The sequence below is a fragment of the Hetaerina americana genome, unplaced genomic scaffold, assembly GCF_022747635.1.
Source record: "Hetaerina americana unplaced genomic scaffold, ioHetAmer1.1.p SCAF_3, whole genome shotgun sequence".
In the NCBI taxonomy this organism is placed as follows: Eukaryota; Metazoa; Arthropoda; class Insecta; order Odonata; family Calopterygidae; genus Hetaerina; species Hetaerina americana.
The window spans coordinates 54,347,119-54,367,386 of NW_027286874.1; positions in this window are offsets into that span (position 1 = coordinate 54,347,119).

Consider the following 20,268-nt stretch of genomic DNA (forward strand, 5'->3'; position numbering starts at 1 on the left):
TCTATCGATTTTAGAAAAACAATATGTAAAAACGGGGCTATATCTGCAGCTAATTCCTTTAATATTCTAGCAGGTATTTCTTCCGGACAAGGTGCTTTGCTGGCTTTGATACAACGGAGCGGATGTTCAATTCCCTACTTGGTCAGTGTAAGATCGCTCATGTGTTCCCCGGCTGGGTGTGGAGGACCGCTTGGTGCGTTTGTGTTTTTATTGTAGACGCTCTGGAAAAAATGGTTTAAAATATTTGCTTTTTCACGCTATCTGTAATGATTTCTCCATTTTCCATCTTCAAAGAATGAACAGTTGGACGTTTACGCTGTTTTTCTCTAAGGTAGGACCAGAATGACTTTGGATTTTCCTCAAGATATTCGCTTAGCATTTTAGATTTAAAAGAGTGTAGTGCTGTGCGCATAATACTTTTCGTCTGATTACGACAATCCTTTATTTTCCTTTTGGATGTTATCACATAAACTATATCGTCATTTTTTAAACTCTCTTTGAAATTTTACTGTATCTTTCTTTGCCTTCTTAATGCCGATCTGACTTCCCCGTTGTACCATTTAGGTTCCTTACTGTCGCATTTGAGTTTGGATGGGATGTACGTCTTCATTACATTACGTACATTGGTCGCTTGGGTCATATATACAAAATTCGGGATAAAAATACCAGTACTAGAAGAGTCAAGGACTCCTTTTTCCCACGGACAATATGGAATAGCAACTTTAGAGTTATTGATAGCAATAGTTCCTCTTGCCTCCCTCTGCATCGAGGGAATAATTAAATTTACTCAACTGCATGCACTTTCACTGACTTCGTGTGTTTTGTCGTCAAAACCCTTCCCGCGTGATCGCATTAGAATGCCATTAAATAATACACTGCTGTCACAGTACTGCTTGCTTTGCCTTGTCTATTTTTAAGTTTCCCTTTTCCATCCCTCGTCTCTCTCTGTTTTGGAGGACCCTCCCGCTGCCTGCAACGTTGGGTCTCATTATCCACCTGTGTCTTCCGGGGAGGAGACCCTTATACTATATGTTGTATGTCAATGTGGTAGTGGAATTTCGACTTCTTACTTTTCAAATTCAAGCTAGTACGTTATTGTATACATTTAGTACTGAATCCTATTGTGTAATTTTTTGTGGTATATAATATATGTATTTGCGTTCGTGTAAGTTAAAAGGATTTTTGCATGACTGTATACGCCACTATGGGAATAGTTTTGCATGGATGTGTTTATTTTTCATGTGATTTCGTTCCCTTTTCTGGGTGGTGACCTAACACTACCCGCCATACATCCTTGCGGCGGCTTGCGGGGTATTATGTAGATATAGAAAAACATATCCGTTGCCGAGGAAATGGGGAAATTTAAGGCTACACGAACCGTGGAAAATTCTGATAAAATAAAAATTTTCTTCTGATGAGTATTTATTGGAAACCATTGGAGAAAACAATTGTATCCCTAAGTTTGGAATTTCAAAACACATAAACCGAAAGATGGTCTTCTTTCAGGCTTTTGATTCAGCTTTCAACAGTCGTATTTTTAATATGAATGCATCCAGTAGTATATACACTTAATAAGGGAAATGAATTCCTGAATCGAGGATTTAGAGTGCGTCTTTTTTTCCAGATGATTAATGTAATTATCAACGACTAAAAATGTCCCCGCTCTCAATAATATGCCTCTAAATCCTTTCCCTTGCCCTATCCCTCACAAGTACGAACGGTACCTGCCGTTATACCCTGTTGTGCGTCTGCATTGTGTGTATGTAGATGCAGGACAAAATCCCGAGAGGATCGAGAGACAGGAGGCCAAAGATACGGTTGGATTCCTAGTCCTTCGCTTCCCCGGGCTCGGACAGCGGAGAAGGGGGAAAAGGTGGCGGAAGGGAATTCCATTTTGCGTTAAGAGAGGGGAAGTAGGGGGCAAGGGGTGGGCGGGCAGGAACCTATGAGTAAGGGATAAGGCAGCTTGCCCAGGCTTTTCTGATGGCCTTAAGGGAAAGGGTTTGTCGAGGGGAGGTCGGGAGAGAGAAGAGGAGTGGTCGAGGAGAGGGCGGTGACAGTGACGGGGATGAGCCGCCTTGAAACGGAGTGATGCTGTTAGGGGGATTGAATCGCTCGGGGAAGGAGGATTGGCTCACGGGGGCGGGCGGTGCGGTCCCAATGCGGCGGTCAGGAGGAAGGCTGTGGGTGAGGCCCCTTCCCCCGAGGTACTCACAGGGTCGTGGAAATTACCGTGCCGCCAACTTATCTGGAAGAGAGGGGGACAGAGGGATTGGATGTGGTGTAGGGGAGTGGGGAAGAAATAAACTCCCCTCGAAGGAGAGGGTGTGTCGCCGGGAGTGAAGTTCGCCAGAAGAAAGAGGAAGAAGGCTTTCGGAGGTTTTCGACGAGAGATAAGGAGGACGGAAGGAGAAGGGAAGGAGGCGACGGGGAAAGTTGGAGCGAACCCAAGGAAAGAGCGAAGATGGGAGAGAAGGTAGGGGGATGAGACCCTTCTCGTGGAGAAAATTTGAGGGGAGCGAGAAAAGGCGGATGAGGAAGAGTAGGGGACGATGGAGTTTGAGAAGAGTCGTTGGATCAACGACGGCCTCCGATTGTCTCTTGCGCTACCCGGCCGATATGCGATCTCGCAAAAGGTGAAGAAAAAACTTGCTTAGCTTGATTACAGGTGACGACGAAGGTGCGAATCGTGATGCGGGGACATTACCCCTTAGCCCTTTTTGCTGATATAAACCTCCACACTATCCTGTCATAGAACGTTAACTGTCTTTGACGTGATGTGGTAGAAGGAGTTCGTACTCTAATTTTCACGCAATGTCATATATTGCTAATGCTAATAAATATTAATAAGTTTCATTTACTTGACCATTATCAAGTCCATCCTAATGGACTGCAACTGTGACATCGTAAAGAACTCATATGCTCCTGTTGATGTAAGGGTATAATAAGTTAGCCCTCGCAGCGTATTTAATTCAGCCTGCATAGGCTCTTGGCCGCAGTGGGGCGGCCATTTCAAGGATGGTGCTACTTTAAACACATTTTTAAGGGAGGAACCTGGAAATCATATAAAATATTTCCCTCAAAATATGTTGAAGAAACATAATAAAAAAATTTAATCTGTTCTCATTCACCTTACATCTCTACTTAATACCCCGCAAGCCGCCGCAAGTGCGTGTGACGACGGGTGTTAAGCCACCAACCGTAATTAAGGAAAAAAACCGCATCCAAAAGCCACTAATGTATACAGTCCACAAACAAAATATGGTATAAATTTTATGAGGGTAAAAAAGGAACTTTATGCTTACTTTTTTACCCTCATAATGAAGGTATTCCACAAAGTTAAACCTGAAATAGTTATGTTTATGGTATACATTCATGAAAAAACCTTTACACCCCACACACATGCAAAACACACACTACCAACTAGCATACACATGCTCCTACAAATATTCCTAACATCTTGGCATTGTATAATTTTGTTCCGACTTGTAAATTCAACGTTTTTAATATTTCTAAAGTGATTTTGGTTTATTATTATTATGATATCTGATTTTTCCGGGAAAGAATGAGTATTTTTTTCTCTCTGTACTGGAATCTATCTCCCTGATTTTATATTTGTGGTCTGATCTACCTATCTAGCGTGGGTCCATTATACTAATTTCTTTAGCGTCATCGTTAAACTTTTCTGTCCCAAAAATTTCTAAAAGTCTGTCTCGTGTGTTGTCTTTGTATTTCAAGTGACTGATGAAAGGCGTGGTGTTAGTACTACCCCCAAATACCGAGCTTGATTGGCCGTAGTTAGCACTGAACCCTTTATTTCATAGTTTTGACCTTTGTTAACCACGGGACTCGGTCCACGAGGCCGAGTGTCATGTTAGGCAGCGGCAAGGAAAGAGGCAAAGCGTGTTTTTGGGTTTGCAAGGCCGGATTTTATTCAATGACGACTATAAAAATGATATAGTGAGTGATTATCACTATGATTACCACCACACTGTTCAAAACTAACAAAAATCAACACAAAAACTAAATAAAACTAAAGTATTTCACAAAGTTAAAGCTAACACCACAATACACTTTACCAGGGAAGCACAAGCACAGAGGCACAGAAGTAACAACAGACACGCTAATAGGCTCAGGTGCGGTCAAACTGGTTCTCAGGAGCTAGTTTACCCAAGTTTTTCCTCGACAAGAGGCAGGCATAGAGCGGATATTTAGCGGCTATATTCAGAAAAAAAGGGGTTTGAGGTGCAGGGACCCGTAAAACAGTGATGATTGCAATTTTACCCTCCCGCATGTCGAGGCGTGCTGTTCTGAACGGTCCCAAAACAAATACGAGCATAATAATTTTTAGGATGACTCTTCATATTGCAAGGGAAGGATAGAAAAACGTTCTCAATACTTAAATATGTAAAGAGAGCGGTTAACGGGTCTTTTTTTCAGGAAAAAGTAAAAATAGGAACACATTGACGACTGTGGAACAGTGGTGGTTCATTTGGGTATTTGGTTTTGAAATCCAGTAACCTAAATACCTGGTATTTTTAAACCCATCAATACTCGTGTACCAATACATTCTATAGAATAGCATTTCCAAGCACAGAACCCGGGCACTGAAATTATGGCCAAATATCCAGTGTAGTGGACAATTACCGTTACTAAGTGCATCCCAAAAATTGCTTGAAAATCTGTTATTGACCGTAACCCATTATATCTGTCAATTCATGCCTTAGATATTTTTAGAATTAGACAAAATTTGGACAAATGAAATTAGTAGAAATTAATAAAGTGACGTTTTATAAAATGCATCAAACTTAAAAGTTGGCAAAACTATTTTCCTCTTTCGTTACTGATCTTTTTTAGCAACATAATGAACAAATATCAATGTGCCTATGTTGATCTTCTATGCTGGTGACTGGTTTTTGATGACGTTTCCTGAAGGATCTTTACCTGTTTCGCGCTTATTTGACGAGTAAACACGGTTATTGCTTTCACTGACCCCAGTAACAATCTGCGACGACGTTCCTGCCTCAGGGGGCGTTCAGTGGACCAAGTAGGTATTACATCAAAATTTGGCGTCCCCGGATATCATCAAGTGGACGGAGGGGGAAAGGAAGAATGGAGGAAGAGGGGAAAGGATTCGGCGGAGTAGGGCTTTCTCGCGAGCAATTACATTTAGAAAATTGGACGCCGTATCAGGTGGGTGGTGGATGAGAAAGGGTGGGGTAGGCAGGATAGAGATCAAGCGAGCAGATAAGACACTCGGGAAGGAACGCGCGCACAAACCACGGTGTGTGTGTGTATATATATATATACACACACACAAACACATTCATGTTTGTTTGATATGCACTCACAAAAAGATGGTAGGTATAGGTGTGAAGAAAGATATGTAAAAGAATAACAGATAAAAATCAATTTGGGGTTCAGAGATAAGCGCCTCTTTGTCACCGAAAGTTAATATTTACCCACACATGCTCATAAACATAAGTAAATAAAACGAAGAGAGAGACAAGATGGCTCGCCCATGGGAGTGGGCAAGAGGAAAGGGACGGTAACATAAGGCACAGCCAAGGGCGAAACGAGGAGCATATGATTCCATTTCATGTCCACGAGGGCCTCGAAAGGGATAGGAGGGAGTGAACTGAGATAAGGGAGGATGGCAAATGGCCGAGAGAAAGTGACGGTGAGGGAAGCCTTAAAGGAAAACCCGAAAGAACCAGAATTCTTCAACGGAGTGTTCATATGAGACCCTCCCCTCCTGTCACCATAAATATATATTAAGGTCTTAAGATGCTCATGACTTATGTCCATATTTTGATAGCTTTCTATAAGTCAACACTTCTATCAAGTTTGTTGTATTTATTTATGCATTGGAATAGACCTGTGTTGTACTTGATTTGAATTACGTGGAATTCTTTTGATGCAGAAAAAACACGTGTACTCATCCTTAATTTATCTCATAAATAATAGCTGTAATCATCAAAGAAAATAAAATTACGAAAAAAACAAGGATTTATCGATTTTAATGACGAAAGCGGCAGTGCAATAGCTCCATGGTCATGAATATCTGATTTTTTTTAATGTATTCTAACGCTAAATGAAAGGCACTAATATGCCCTCACCATCCCTAAACCTAACCTGAGATCGATTAATAGATATTTATTTAACTGTGTACTTGATTGACCATTTCGTACTTCAGCAGTTAAACCAAATAATAAAAATCGATGCTTAGAGAAAACGTCAATGGGATGGAAACCCTTCTTTGCGTCACTTTACTGAAATATTTCCTTGAATACTCTTATGTATTAAATAATAAGAACACAAATCTAGTTCACTATGAAAGGGTCGTATTGGAATTGTGCATTTATGCATGGCTGGTGACCTAACACTTCCTGCCACACTCCCATGCGGAGGCTTGTGGGGTATTGTGTCGATGCAGATGTATCGACTACCAGATTTTTCCAAGAAAGCAAAATAATCATCGACTCCTAATGACGTCTCAACATATGTGGACACAATTTTGCATTGAAAAACTCAACCTCTATTATAATCTCTTTATTTTAAGGTTAAATTATAGTAAAAGTATTTGCCAAAAGTTTATATTTTCACCATTAAAATTCAAATTTATCTTCATATTTTGCATTTAAGTGTCAACCTGGTCTCTCATTACGTACTTTAAAAGAGTGTCCTCTGTGAAGTTATACAAGTAAGTAATTTTATTCTGCAATTCTTTTAGATTCAACTTCATTTGCAAACTTTATGATGAATTGCAATAAGTTACATCAGGAACAAAAAGGCTTCTATTAAATACCTGAATTCATATATTTTACCGTGCTTTTCACAAATGATATATGTATTGGAATTCATCAGAGAGCCAAATCAACTTCAACTAAATGTCAACAACTTGACAAATTATATGAGCTCTTTAGTCGATTTATTTATCCGGTTTTGAAACAGCTGAGAAGCTCACGAAAAACTAGAAGTTTAGCCGGTGGGTGGCTCATCGACGATTTTTACCTTTAGAGGTTAAATAGCAATCACAATAAAGGGTAGGCGTAAAGGACTGGTATAAAAAAAGAAGAAGAGATTTGTGAATAAAGTGGTCGGGTCAACGAAGGTGTCAAGCATTTGACCATCACTTGCATGGTAGAACAATTGGGGGAGACAGTTTACGAGATAAACTTCCCTTTTTCCCAATCGGGAGTCAGAGCGGCCGTAGGGAAAGCGATGAGAGTGGACTGTTGGGAAAGTCTTTTTTGCTCGGACGGGAATAATGAGAGAGAGAGAGTACAGGAAGGGAGGGTGATGGAGGGAAGAAAAAATGCGTGTGGACCAGGGGGAATGAGGGTCGGAGATGAGTGGGGAGAATATTTTTACCACAGTTGGAGGGGTGCCCGATCGATCAAGTAACGAACCAGGAATCCAAAATTTTTAAACGACACGTTTTGATTCGGCGTCGACGATGGACACTGAGTTTACGTTCCTTCTAAAGTTGTTAAAAAATACGGTATTTCATTTTGACCCAGTTATTTTTACCCAAATTCTAATTCTGCGTCATATTGCTTGGGATGATGCTCTTTTCACTGTATGCGACGTCGTACATAAGCGAGGAAAAAGTACCTACAGCGAATATGGCTAAACGTCTTACCCTCAAATTAAAACGAAATAAAGGAATACCTAGGAAAACATATTCTAGTGATATGAGACTGGGAATTACAAATTTTTCGGCTGTTCTATTTTAAAGCTATGCCTGTCACATGACAATCACTCTGATTACCTTTCCCAGAAACCAGTCATATCCTATTGGTTTTTACTAACTAACTTACTCTCTGTAAATCTCTACAGCGATTGGTCATTCCTCGCACATACGTACTCCATCATTTGCTTCTTAAAAATTCATTTTCTGTATATCTGTTTAATAATATTGCAATCATTATTCAACTATTGTTCCTCCGGAATTATGGAATTAGTGCTCCTTTTCTTCTTGTAATGGCAGGAAGACTAGGAGCCCCTATTGCTCCCATTTTTCAACTTTTCTCTGAACCAAATACTTAAGTATAGCTCTCCATTAGCATTTCAGGCTTTCAATACATTTTCGTCATGAAATCTAAGTGACACCTCATTTCCAGCATGTACAATATTTTATCACTTCCGCTGCCATGGTAACCACGGTTGTAAATTCATTAAACATCAGGATCTCTTTGCAAGTTTTTATGAGCCGTTTCCCGCCGCCCAAAACCAGAATACTGCTGTTAAAAATTCCTTATTTTGCTTGCAACGTTTCTTCTTTCATCATTGATTAATAACGGCAGGTAAAGGTATATCCTTCTACTTGTTGAAGATTCCAATTTCCTAGTTTTATTTGAGAACCCTTTCCATGTTACGGTTTCGATCACTCGCTAAAATAAATTTACTTTCGCCAAGATCTAAATCCATTATTTTGACAAAACCCGAGTGCCAGCTCTCTATCTCGATCATATATTCTAACGATACTTTCCACGGATCACCATAACCCGCGCGGAAGAGGATTGGATGCACTACGTTTGGCGGGGGCGCACGAGAATAAATAGGTAGCCGAGGGGTGGAGGACGGACAAATTTGTAATCCAGCAGGCACTTTCATTCGAGTTATATCATTCCCTTTCGCTACCTCATCCAAAAATCCTTTGCCATATCGCTGCATTACCGTAAGTGGGTCAATGATGGTGCTTCGCCGTCGGGTAGGTTTGCCACCCACCTCAGGAGTCCCTCTCGGATGGGAAACGAAGAGTGTAAGAGGAAGAGAGACTATGAAGTAGGTTGGAAACCGAAGACTCTTTAATCTACAGTCCCAGAACTGAATCATACTCATTAAGATTAGGGCGGATTGACCTCTTTTTTTTCACTGTTGTACCTCGAGAGTATCAATTAAGGAAATGAAGGCCTTAGGGAACGGAGAAGTCCCAGCGGAGAGAGTAACAATGTTGTATGAAGGATTGATCAACCACGGGAACTAATATTTGTAGTCTGAGTATGTTCAATTAAATCAAAGTGAGACTAAAATATGATTCATAATGTTCTCAAACCTAAACTTAATCAATACAAATTTTTACTCGCAAGTCACTCCCTTAAGATCAACTTTGACCACTTATAATCAATTACGCGAATGTAATGTTACGAAGATTATCGCAGTTTACTTTGCGTTACTTCGAAGCAATGGTCTGCGTGTCCGGAATCCAAGACCCGAATCTTGACCCTGAATCCTCCGGATGAATTGAGAGCGGTTTCCTTCTCCGTACACTTACTCGGGAAGCAGCAGCTGGTGTAGGAAACGGAGCCGACAGACCACACAACCGAGCCCCTCCCAAACCCACCCCCCTCACACCCCAAATTAACAAAGTTCACCGACCAACTCTTAAGATCAATTACTGTGGCGCGTTGACTTCTGAGAGAAACGCTTTTCGCTTTCCACTATTTTAATGTGGCAACAGTAGCTGGTCGGATGCTTGCCAAAGTCCACGTTTCACACGAAATTTTAACCCAAACGAAAGACACCCGACGATGGGTAAATGAGCGCGCACTCTGGGGAACAGAGAGAGAGGGAATGAAGACTAAAGCAGAGGGCTGGGAGACATGAAGACGCACGTCAGGCGAGAAAAAAGGGACGTGACGTGCATGGGACGGGCTGGTGCGCGGATTGCCCCAGAGGTCGGTCAGGGAACACAATTGCCGTGTACGGTAAACATTCCAAGAAGACAGATTTTCGTCACTCCAGTTGGGCTAGAAGTCAACTGTGTCACATGATCTTCACGCAACTACTGCCTTAATTTCCGGGCACTAGGTAGACGGAATTAGTGAGGGAACTAGTCTACTTCCACCTCCGGATGAAAGTTAAATTTTGTAGCCTGTTTCGAGATCAAAAACAGATAATTTATATCCATCCTTCCCCATTTTTTGGGGGAGTTGCACGACCCTAGCAGAGTAACCGTCAACCAACCGACTTATATCCAGCAAAATGAGTTCCATCATTTTTTTACGGACCACTGTGCCTTCACCATCCAGTGAAGCCGGAGCCGGGTGTAAGGAGGGACGATGAGGAGAAAGAGAGAACTCAGCGAAGGTAGAACGCGAGGGAATGGTGCGTGAGAGGTGAGAGACAGGAGGAAAGATGGATGAGGGACAAAAGTGAAGGAAGTTGAGGCAGTGAATTAGATAGGGAGCTGTTAGGGGAAATAATAGGGAGAGAGCAGGAAGAGAGGACAAAGGGAAGAGCGGCAGGGATGGTGGGGGGGAATAAGAGAAAGGATGAGGATGAGGGAATAAAGGCAAAAGGAAAGGAAGCCTTAATAAAATGAGAGACGTTTACGGGGAGCGGTATGCTACTAGATGGCAGAGAGATGTGTCAGTTGTTCCTGGGAGAGAAGGGCGACGGATGCTTGAGAAGGATAAACGAGGAGGACAAGATGAATCACATGAACTGAATATCAGTGAATTGGAGAGTGAAAATGGAAAAATTGGATACTTGACAAGATAAAGGGAATTAATACAAGCTTTGCAAAATTAAATTTAGCCTAATTTTAAGTTGTCATTACGGTGACGAAAAATTTCCGTTCCTATACATATTAAACGAATAAAAATTTCCTTCATTTCTTTATATATATATATATATATATATATATATATATATATATATATATATATATATATATATATATAGATATAATTTTATTTCGGTTCCATCTGTAAGGAATAGAAACAAAAGTAAATTGTTCCTATAATGGCGAAATATTATATATTTTAGCGGATAGCTTCATGTATCTCGAAGCATGTTTCAAGTGCAACTTATTTTGTAGCCGTGTTTAAACCTGGTGTCAATTATGCTTTATCTATTCCTCTTGGAAAGTTCCCCCGACACCTTGACCGAATTTTCAACCACCACAATGAACTAAGACTATGAAGTATTTTTTTGGAACACTCAAAATATATTCGTTTCTATTTGATTGTATGCATTGTATACTTCTTTCTTTCGTATGAAATCCTATCAGTGTTTACAAATAGTCCTCACTAGATAGGTGGGGGTCTGGTTTTACCTCTACTAATAAGTCAATCAATATGCTTGCGTGCCGCAATGTGGATGTTTAACACGTTATAATAAACTCAATCACTCGGCATGGTGAACAAAACTGGCATTAAATGACTTCAATATTAAATGTTTACTGTTAAATTCATAAATTCTGAACGTCACCATTGCCGATAATAATGATAAAAATCTTCAATTAGTTTGATGATTAAATAAGACTCATTCTCTTTCTCTGGCCGGACATTCTCTTTATCTGAACGGACGTGCTTTCAGGTCGCTCCGGAGATCCAGTTTGGCCCACCAGACTGGTACTCTTTGCTTTTGGATTTAGTGAAGTGTAGTGTAGATTCAAGGTATATAGTGTTTTGTTAATAAAGTTTTTGTTTTGTTTGTGGTTAATTATCATTTTTGTGTGGTTAGAGCAGTCAATGTTAGGGGATTGTGTTGATTTTAGTCCATCGAATCTGATTGTTTATTGACGAGTGCTTTCTTTTTTGACTATCTATTTTTTCATCTGAATACCAGACCTTATCCACGCATGGTTTTTTTTGCCTAGGCTTCAGATTCCATTCCAAAGTGTAACATTTTTGAGTGAATTAATATAAGGTAAACCCTTTTAGAAAGTTTCAGCATAGCGTATTCAGGTTAACTTTTTTTGGGAACGGGTTTGTTTTATTATGATGCTTCTAGCGTGTACACTAATAACAGAGAGACTTCCAGCGAAGGCCAAGTAACACCTATCGCAAAGGTGGATAAAATTAGAAATACGTGCGCAGGAAAGATTAAAAAATTTCTCTTTTACGGAATCATAAGTGTAAGAAACCGAAGAGGCAATAAAAATATTAGCAATATTCAATTTAAACGAGGGAAAAAAATTTAAAATTGCAAAGAAATCAGACACATTTTCAAGTACATGTGTATGTTAGTTGGTAGTTTGTGTGTTTGCATGTGTGTGGGTTTTAAGGGTTTTTGCATGAATGAATACAATGTTTTTTTGTGAATTGTATAAATTTGTGGCTTTTGCTTGCGATTATTTTCTTAGTTACGGGTGATGATCTAACAGCCCCCACCACACGCCCTTGCGGTGGCTTGCGGGGCAGTATGTATATGTAGATTAACAACTCCAATATATAAAAGTAATAAATCACCCGGACAGGAGGATATTCCCGCAAGGGTCGAGTAGGGTTAGGGGCAACTATAGAAGTAGATGAACCTCACGCTAGCGTTTTTCAACATGCATATAGAAAAGGTATCAAATAACCATATGAATTGAACCCTGCAATAGAGGGTAGAATGTTGGGCAAACGAGAAAAGGGCAGGAACAGGATAGATATATTGGATGGTATGCATGGAGGAAGGAGGTACACAGAGATGAAGAAGGACTTGTTTTAGAGTGGGTTGCTGGATAATGTTTTGTTAGGAGTAACAAAATATTAATTGGTATTTGTGTCCATCCAAAACCTAACTTAACCTGTAGATTACTTAATAATAATACGAGGGTGGTTCAATAAGTACCCGTGTTAGAAATTAAGAAACCGTTTTTTCAAAAACATTTTTTTTAATGTCAACATAGTCCCCTTTTAGAATGATACTCTTCTCCCAAAGTTCCGGCCATTTTTTTAACCCCTTCAAAAAATAGGATTTGACGTACTCTCCAAAATACGCCTCTGTCTCGGCGATAACTTCCCCGTTTGAGCTAATTTCTTTTCCCGCGAGCCATTTCTTCATGTTAGAGAAAAAGAAAAAGTTGCAGGGAGCCAGATCAGGTGAATACGGGGGTGCGGCACCAATTCATAACGTAGTTGATGCAGTTTGGCGGCGACAACTCCGGATGAATATGCTGGTGCGTTACCGTGGTGAAACAGCACCTTCTTTTTCGCCAAATGCGGCCGTGTCTCCTTTAATTTTTTGTCAACGCGGTCCAATAACTCACTGTAGTACTTTTCAGTGATCGTTCTTCCTTCTACTAAAAAATCATCAAAAATCGTCTTACTGCTGCTTACTGCTACTAATGGCTGCCAAATACAAACTAACCTTTAAATCAGTCTGAAATTTGTTTTGCCGTCGTTTGATAGATGGCAGCACACGATGATAACATAAACTTCCGTCAGGAACGCCCTTACTTATTGAACCGCCTTCGTAACTTATCTGAGGATTTTAAGAACATACGTATTCCAGGCCCCCCACTCTCTATGGTAGACCAGATCACCAACGTAAAATCAGCGAGATTTATTTGTAGAACGAATCGTTTGAAAAGGCCGTTTTTTCTTGAACCTTTAGAGATCATAATACAGGACCTGTAGACATGTCAGCGATTGGGTAAGGAATGATTAGATTTGGTAGGATATACATTTGTCCGTGTTTCTTCCAGCATGCAATTTTTGTGTTCAATAGACCCATCTTTTGACCAGTTCTATAGAATGATTTGATTGTACTTATCCTGCTATTAAATTTTGTTTGCATTCAAGCACTTTTTTCGTGTGAATCAGGTTTTTCGTGTGCATGAACAAACTAATATTTGTGAATAGGTAACATGATTTGGTTTTGCATGTGCTTTTGCTCTAGTTAAGATTATGAAAAAGATAACTCTGCAAGGATGGTCAAGAGACAAGTGCACCAGACAAATTTATTAAAAGGTATAACAGAGAAGCTATCAGGGGGCGAGGGAATTTACCCTAAATAGAGCGAAACGGAGGGTGACAGGAAGCCATTCGTAGGATTGAAATAATAATGATGATGCCTTAAATGCACTGCTAGTAAGTATATACTACCTCCTGAATCGTAATAATATATTAATATAAGCGCATGGAATAAATTAAAAATGGAAGATGTAATTTGGAGGGCTCCTGCGGTGATTATATCTGTATCCAGAGAGTTTCAAAAAAATATTTTTCCCATTAGATGGGTACAAGTGTTTTCATACGGCAACTTTCATGCTCCTCTACATGTATGTATGTCACACTGATCCAGGATCAACTTCATTGGATTTTCTTTCTTCTCGTGTTTCTCATTCATTTCGTTAAGTTAAGTATTCAATAGGGCATCTAATGCAGAAATGCTCTCACCTGTCGAACTATGACCTTCGACATTTGTTCCTAACAAGAGATGATAAAAGGTTTTCTTTGGCGGGGGACTCTGATTTTCATTTGGGTTGCTCTTGTTTGACATCTTAAACGAGTCATCTGCATCTCACTCGTCAAAATTTCACGAGGTCGTATATAGTGTGTATAGGATAGGATTAAAGATCCATTACGGTGATAATTAGCTTTGAGTACAATACTTTCCAAAGAGGTACAATGTAGTAGTATTTAGGGGAGGCGACCGCCTGCTGAGGTCATTTGCGCCATAGGGGATGGACAGGAAAGTATGAATGGAGGAGAGAAACCCGGCGTCGGCATTAACCTACTCTTTACGAATGGCGCCAAGGGGTCCGCAGCTTAACGTCCCATCCGACGGTCGCCGTACTCACTCAAATAGCCCTCCACAAAGCACCTCAAGTAGAAATCGAGATACCTCTGAAAAATATTCAACACCGCCGGAATTTGAACCCGGGACCTCTGGGTGGGAAACCTGTACGTTAGCCCCCGCACCATCTCGATCCCCCTTTGAGTACAATACTTTCCGAAGAGTCCAACTGTCGCAGAATTATGTTTCAAACATTTATGGACACAAATTGCGCAAGTGTTATCTAATAGTTTATATGACGACTGGGACGAATATTATAATGCATATTTAACAAAATATTTAACAAATAATTGGGGGAAATTCGAGTATTCAGATTCTCCGAAATATGACCAGGACTTCCCTGGGGATATCTGATCATGAAGAAAAGATAACAGTGTAAACCGAATGAGGATACAGTTAAAAACAAACGCATACATGATTTTAATATAACGCCTACTGCCGCTAAAGTTTAATGTAGAACGATGCAGAACGTGCATTGGCACTTTAATTTATTAAAATCAAATACATCCACCGTCCGTTAAAATAACGGAAAGGCACGCTGTTACATTATGTAAATATATATAATTCAAATAGATTTAAATAATTAAAAAAAAATAATGATATACGAGTCGAAAAACAAATGATGTTCCACTGTTTCGTCTCAAGGTCTCATTTTTCCATTAAATGCTTCCTATATCCTGGACTCCATTTCTTGCGCTAACAGAAAGAATAATGGAAATATGAAATGTGATGGCATTCCCGGAGCTCACGAAAGGGATCGCTTTTGTTTCCCCACAGCAAAATTTCACTCCTCATCTCTTGAATTATGAATTCAGCGGTACACAATGGTGGCCAGAGTGATGAATTTTTAGCAACATCACGCACGTTTTAAATTAAAAAATTGAGGTAATATTTATGCAAAAATTCATGAAAGAGAAATGAAAAATTACACATCAAGTTTTCCACACATATAGATAAATTTCATTTATTTTACGAGAAAAGAAAAGAATTTCTCAGTGCCCTCTGCCATCTCATCTGTCACAAGTATTACAGTGAAAATAACAAATCATATGTTACCCTTTTAGTAAGTTTTATAGTATTTGAATAATGTAAACATTAGTCTTAATTTTTCTCAAAATCACATGGAAAGGACAAATGGAATAGCTTTTTCCTGTTAGGAATTGGCGATTTTCAAAGTTTTTACCCAAAGTATGCCATTGTATCGATTAAGTATTTCAACTTGAGAAATTATGTATAAAAATTCTAGGTAGATGTACGATATACACGTATGTAAGATGAACACAGGAGAGCCATTTGAAACATCTAAAAGAGAAGCCTATATTCAAATCGTTAATCATCAGGTTAACCGGCAGGTTTTGACATCAAAAGAACGGAGTTAACTCTTATCTTCCAGTTGGAGATTACGACAAATCAACGTGACCTCGTCAAGCAAAATAAGTGAGAAAATATTTTCATTTTGAGACTTGAAGTTCAGGATGATTCGATCGGAGTGCTCATAATGCCTTTACTTTTACACTGATGCTGATTACGTCTGATTACTTTTCTGCTATCGTATCTTAATTTTTTTTCCGCTGGTTGAATGTTTCTGGGTCAACAACCAAAAAAAAATAATATCGCCTAAATACAATCAAATCTCAAACTTTTACGCAGAAATGAAGGATTTGGGTCACCAAAAATTATGATTCTCTTCAAATTCTCCTTCTGTTCAAATTGGCAAGTTGGCTCTGCTGCATGCGCAAGAACGATTTCGAACACATCCTTTTTTTATGTTTCATCAGAAACTTCGTATCAATTATTAGACGATCTTGGGCACTCATTCCCCATTTAGAAAATGCTCCAGTAGCGTTCCAAGAACGGGAGTCAAGAATTTTGCGGAACTAAGTGATGTGGCTGACTGAATATGAATGCATTATCTGCAGAAATTAAGGCTTTAGTTTTCGTTTAAGCCTTGACGTTTACAATTACGCATCGAAAATTTTAGGTGTATTCCGCTCGTTCTTGTCATTGAATTTCTCATCAAGGTAATTGTCAAAGTTATTATCGAAGTTATTATCCAAGAGGTTGGGAAAATTATAGTCTGACTATAAGGAAAATGTATGAAATAAGTGATAACTCTACAATTTAAATTGGTAACCTGACATTATTCTTAACACTGATTCACTATTAAAATTTGAACTCAAGGCAAATATTTGCTTGGAATTGCTTTTTTCATTCAGGCATGCAGGAAGTGAATAGATTCTAGAATATGGCATAATTATTGATTTTATAAATTAATAGTTTAAGAATTTATCTTCAGTGTACAAAAAGTATGAATGATATACTAAATATAGTAAATGAAGGAAGCATGGAAAGGAAAAATTACAAAAAGAGGTCTAAAATGAACTACCAGACGCTGGTAATGGGAAATGATGATGCAAGTAGCTATGAAGTAATAAAAGATTGGCATGGGAACTGGGCAGATTGAAAGTTTTAATAGATACCAAAAACCAACCCACGGATCGATAACCTGTTATGTGTTAATGAAAAAGTAGTTAATTTCATCAGCGCGAAGGTTTCCACAATCTCTACTCTAAACGATATACTATCTATACTGGTGAATTTACATATAATCAGGTACACAACTTCCATGATTCGTGATAGATTGAAAGTTGGTGGGATTTTAATCTGACTTGATATTAAGAGCACGAAAACCTCGAAGTAGTAGGAATATTTGATAAAAAAATTACGGCTAAGAAGACTTCGACAGAGCCCTTGTCAACGCCATCCCGCTGTCTTACACCCTTTGTTAATTTATCGATTTTTGGTTCACAAGATAAAATAAACGAACAAAGAGGATTGGTTTTGAGTGCTCGATGGCGTGGCAAAGACAAAAAAGGCGGGAAGCGAAGATGTAATCGGAAGTTAAGTAAAGCAAGTGGAGTAGTTGGATATAATTATAAATAATGAAATGAACTTCTGCAATAATCACTTACTAAAACCATGATTCATTTGTTGAAACTCCTACAAAGAAGTCACTTATGAGTGCTGTTTTGTAATTTAAGCCTTATTCCTCCTGCTTTTTATTTTCAAAGATCATACACACGGACAATCCAGTATGAAAACATCGAGAGATCCTCCAATTGATAAATTACTCTATCAAACTGTGCCGAACTCAATTATATATTGTTTGGTGCATGACTTATTTGATTTCACTAAATTCAAGGAAGATTTTTGGCATTTCAATTAATAGATCTGTAATTATGAATTAAGAACGAAAAATTGGAATGCCATTCGCAGAGTCATATGTTATATATATATATATATATATATATATAATATATATAATATATATATATATAAAATATATATATATATATATATATATATATATATATATATATATATATATATATATATATATATATATATATATACATACACTCGTACATGTGTCCAGTAGAAAATCAATGTGATACGTATGGGCTGAGAATAAATATGAAAAAAAAAACAGGTTAAGAGGTTTTGGAAAAAGAGGAATGGTAAGTGGGCAAGAATAAGGGCAAGAAATAGAGCAGATGGCACAATTTACCTACCTTGGTGATGAATTGAACCAAGATAGTCAAAACGGTATGTACGTAAGAAGAAGAATTTTGTTGGGCAAATAAGATTGCCTAGGAGGAAATTGATAAGAGGGACGTTGAAAGAATGAATGCTAAGAGATAACTTAAACCTTTGACATTGAGCTGTGTTTTGTGTAGTACAGAAATATGATCGTTGTAGCGAGAAGACTGGTGTAATTTGAGGGTAAGATGCGAGGGGGAGAAAGATGGAAAAAGTAAAATGGACGGGAAAGGAAGAAACGGAAAAGCGTTTAGTATGGAATACCCAGAGAGGAAAGAGAATCATTTGGAGAAATCTTAAGGTAATAGTGGATGCTTGGCCTTTTATTTCATGATGGAATGCTAAAGATCGTGACTGAGAGGAGAACATTAGGCAAGCAGGGTTGTGGAAGGAAAAGGATACTCATGTTGAACGGAATGAAAGGAGGTAATAAGCGCTGAATTGAAGAAAAATTGAATGTGGTTTGGAGAATCAGATTGTCTTGCTTAACAAAGGAAAGAGTCAGTCTGGGGCTATCCAAAGAAAAAAGGAGCCTTTGTTGAGAACAAATGGAAAAAAATTTTGAGAAAAATGTATTGATACAATTTTTATTTCTTAATTATACTAGAACGAGTGTGATGTAATTCTCTAAAATATTTATATTCATTTTTCTAGGTAAAGAGTACTTCCACAGATGCAAAGAATATGGTGAACAGGGATCCAAAACATGTTTTCCACGTGATTTAAAACAAGATTTTGAAATATCATAGCAAGTATTTATTGTGTACCTAGGGTTTTCAATAATGGCTTTCCGATGAGGTGCAATTGTCGGTGACAGAAACGTCAGGGATTTAGAGACAATGACGATACCATTTCTGGTCTTAAAAGGTCACGAATGATTGATATATCCAAAGGACATCAGGCGATATATCGCCCTTGGTGGGCGTAAACGGAAGTGCTTGACAGAAAGGGATGATTCATTGATACAATCATTCGAAGAGAGGAAGAGAGAGCGAGAGTGAATTTGTTATTTGTGGAAAACGGGGGGGGGGGGAGACGGCTTGGTTTAGAGTTTGCCGAAACATAAAGAAATAAATAAATTCGAGATCTCACTTAGTGCATTGATTGGTTATCACATCAGGATAGATTCTCGATCTCTTTTATTATCCCCTCCTCCACCTTCATAAATTTGTAAATTGTTTGCACTAGGATTTCCGAAACATTTAATGAAGATTTGCGTATTCGAAATAAACATTAATTGGTCCAACTATTCAACATTTAGATCTTTCAATATATTTATTATTACCTAGTTTGAATCACCAATAAATTTACATTCTTGCCTCCTACTGTTATTAACGCATTCAATTTAAAATGACGAGACTGCAAGTTCGGTATTGTGATACACTGTGTAAAGAGCAATGCTTTGCTATACATGTATATGCTATGCATATATGTGTGTGTGTATATATATATATATATATATATATATATATATATATATATATATACATTGTATATAATGTGTGTGAACTTATTGCGTGTATGTTTAAATTCATGAAGAATTGTGCGCTTTTATAACTGTAATTAATTATTATTTAAATCTACGGTTTAGGTCATTTGCGCCTTCGTGAATTACTCAGATGTGTGTGAATGTTCGGGTTTAAAGGCGAAAAGCACGACACAATGATAAAAGAAAAGGGAAAAATTTATTAATTATGTTTTGGGTTATTTGAGTTTCAGAACCTAATTGAGAGAATAGGCAAACCAGAAATCGGAAAATAGAAGGAAAATGATTTAACCAAAGAGGAGTTTCAGAGAGATTAAATGGGAGATGAAAATGTTTTTCAGAGGTATTTTCAAGCCACGATAATTGAAAGCCGAGAGTCAGGAAAGAAAAAACGGTAGAAATATCCTGTGAAACCTTTTAAAGATGAACGATTCATCCATTGAGAATTTAAAAATCATTAAATATATAGTTTTAATGAAAAACATTTTGAATTCAAATAAATATTTAGAAAGAGGATCTTCAGGCATATACGGTCGTTGAAGTCAATCAGTGGCGTCGCTTTTTTCTCATTAAAAACAATAATCAGTATGAATAGAAATTAGGATTTGAAGGAAATTGATGTTGAATAAGAGGTTTTATTGCTTTTTCTCATACATCTCCAA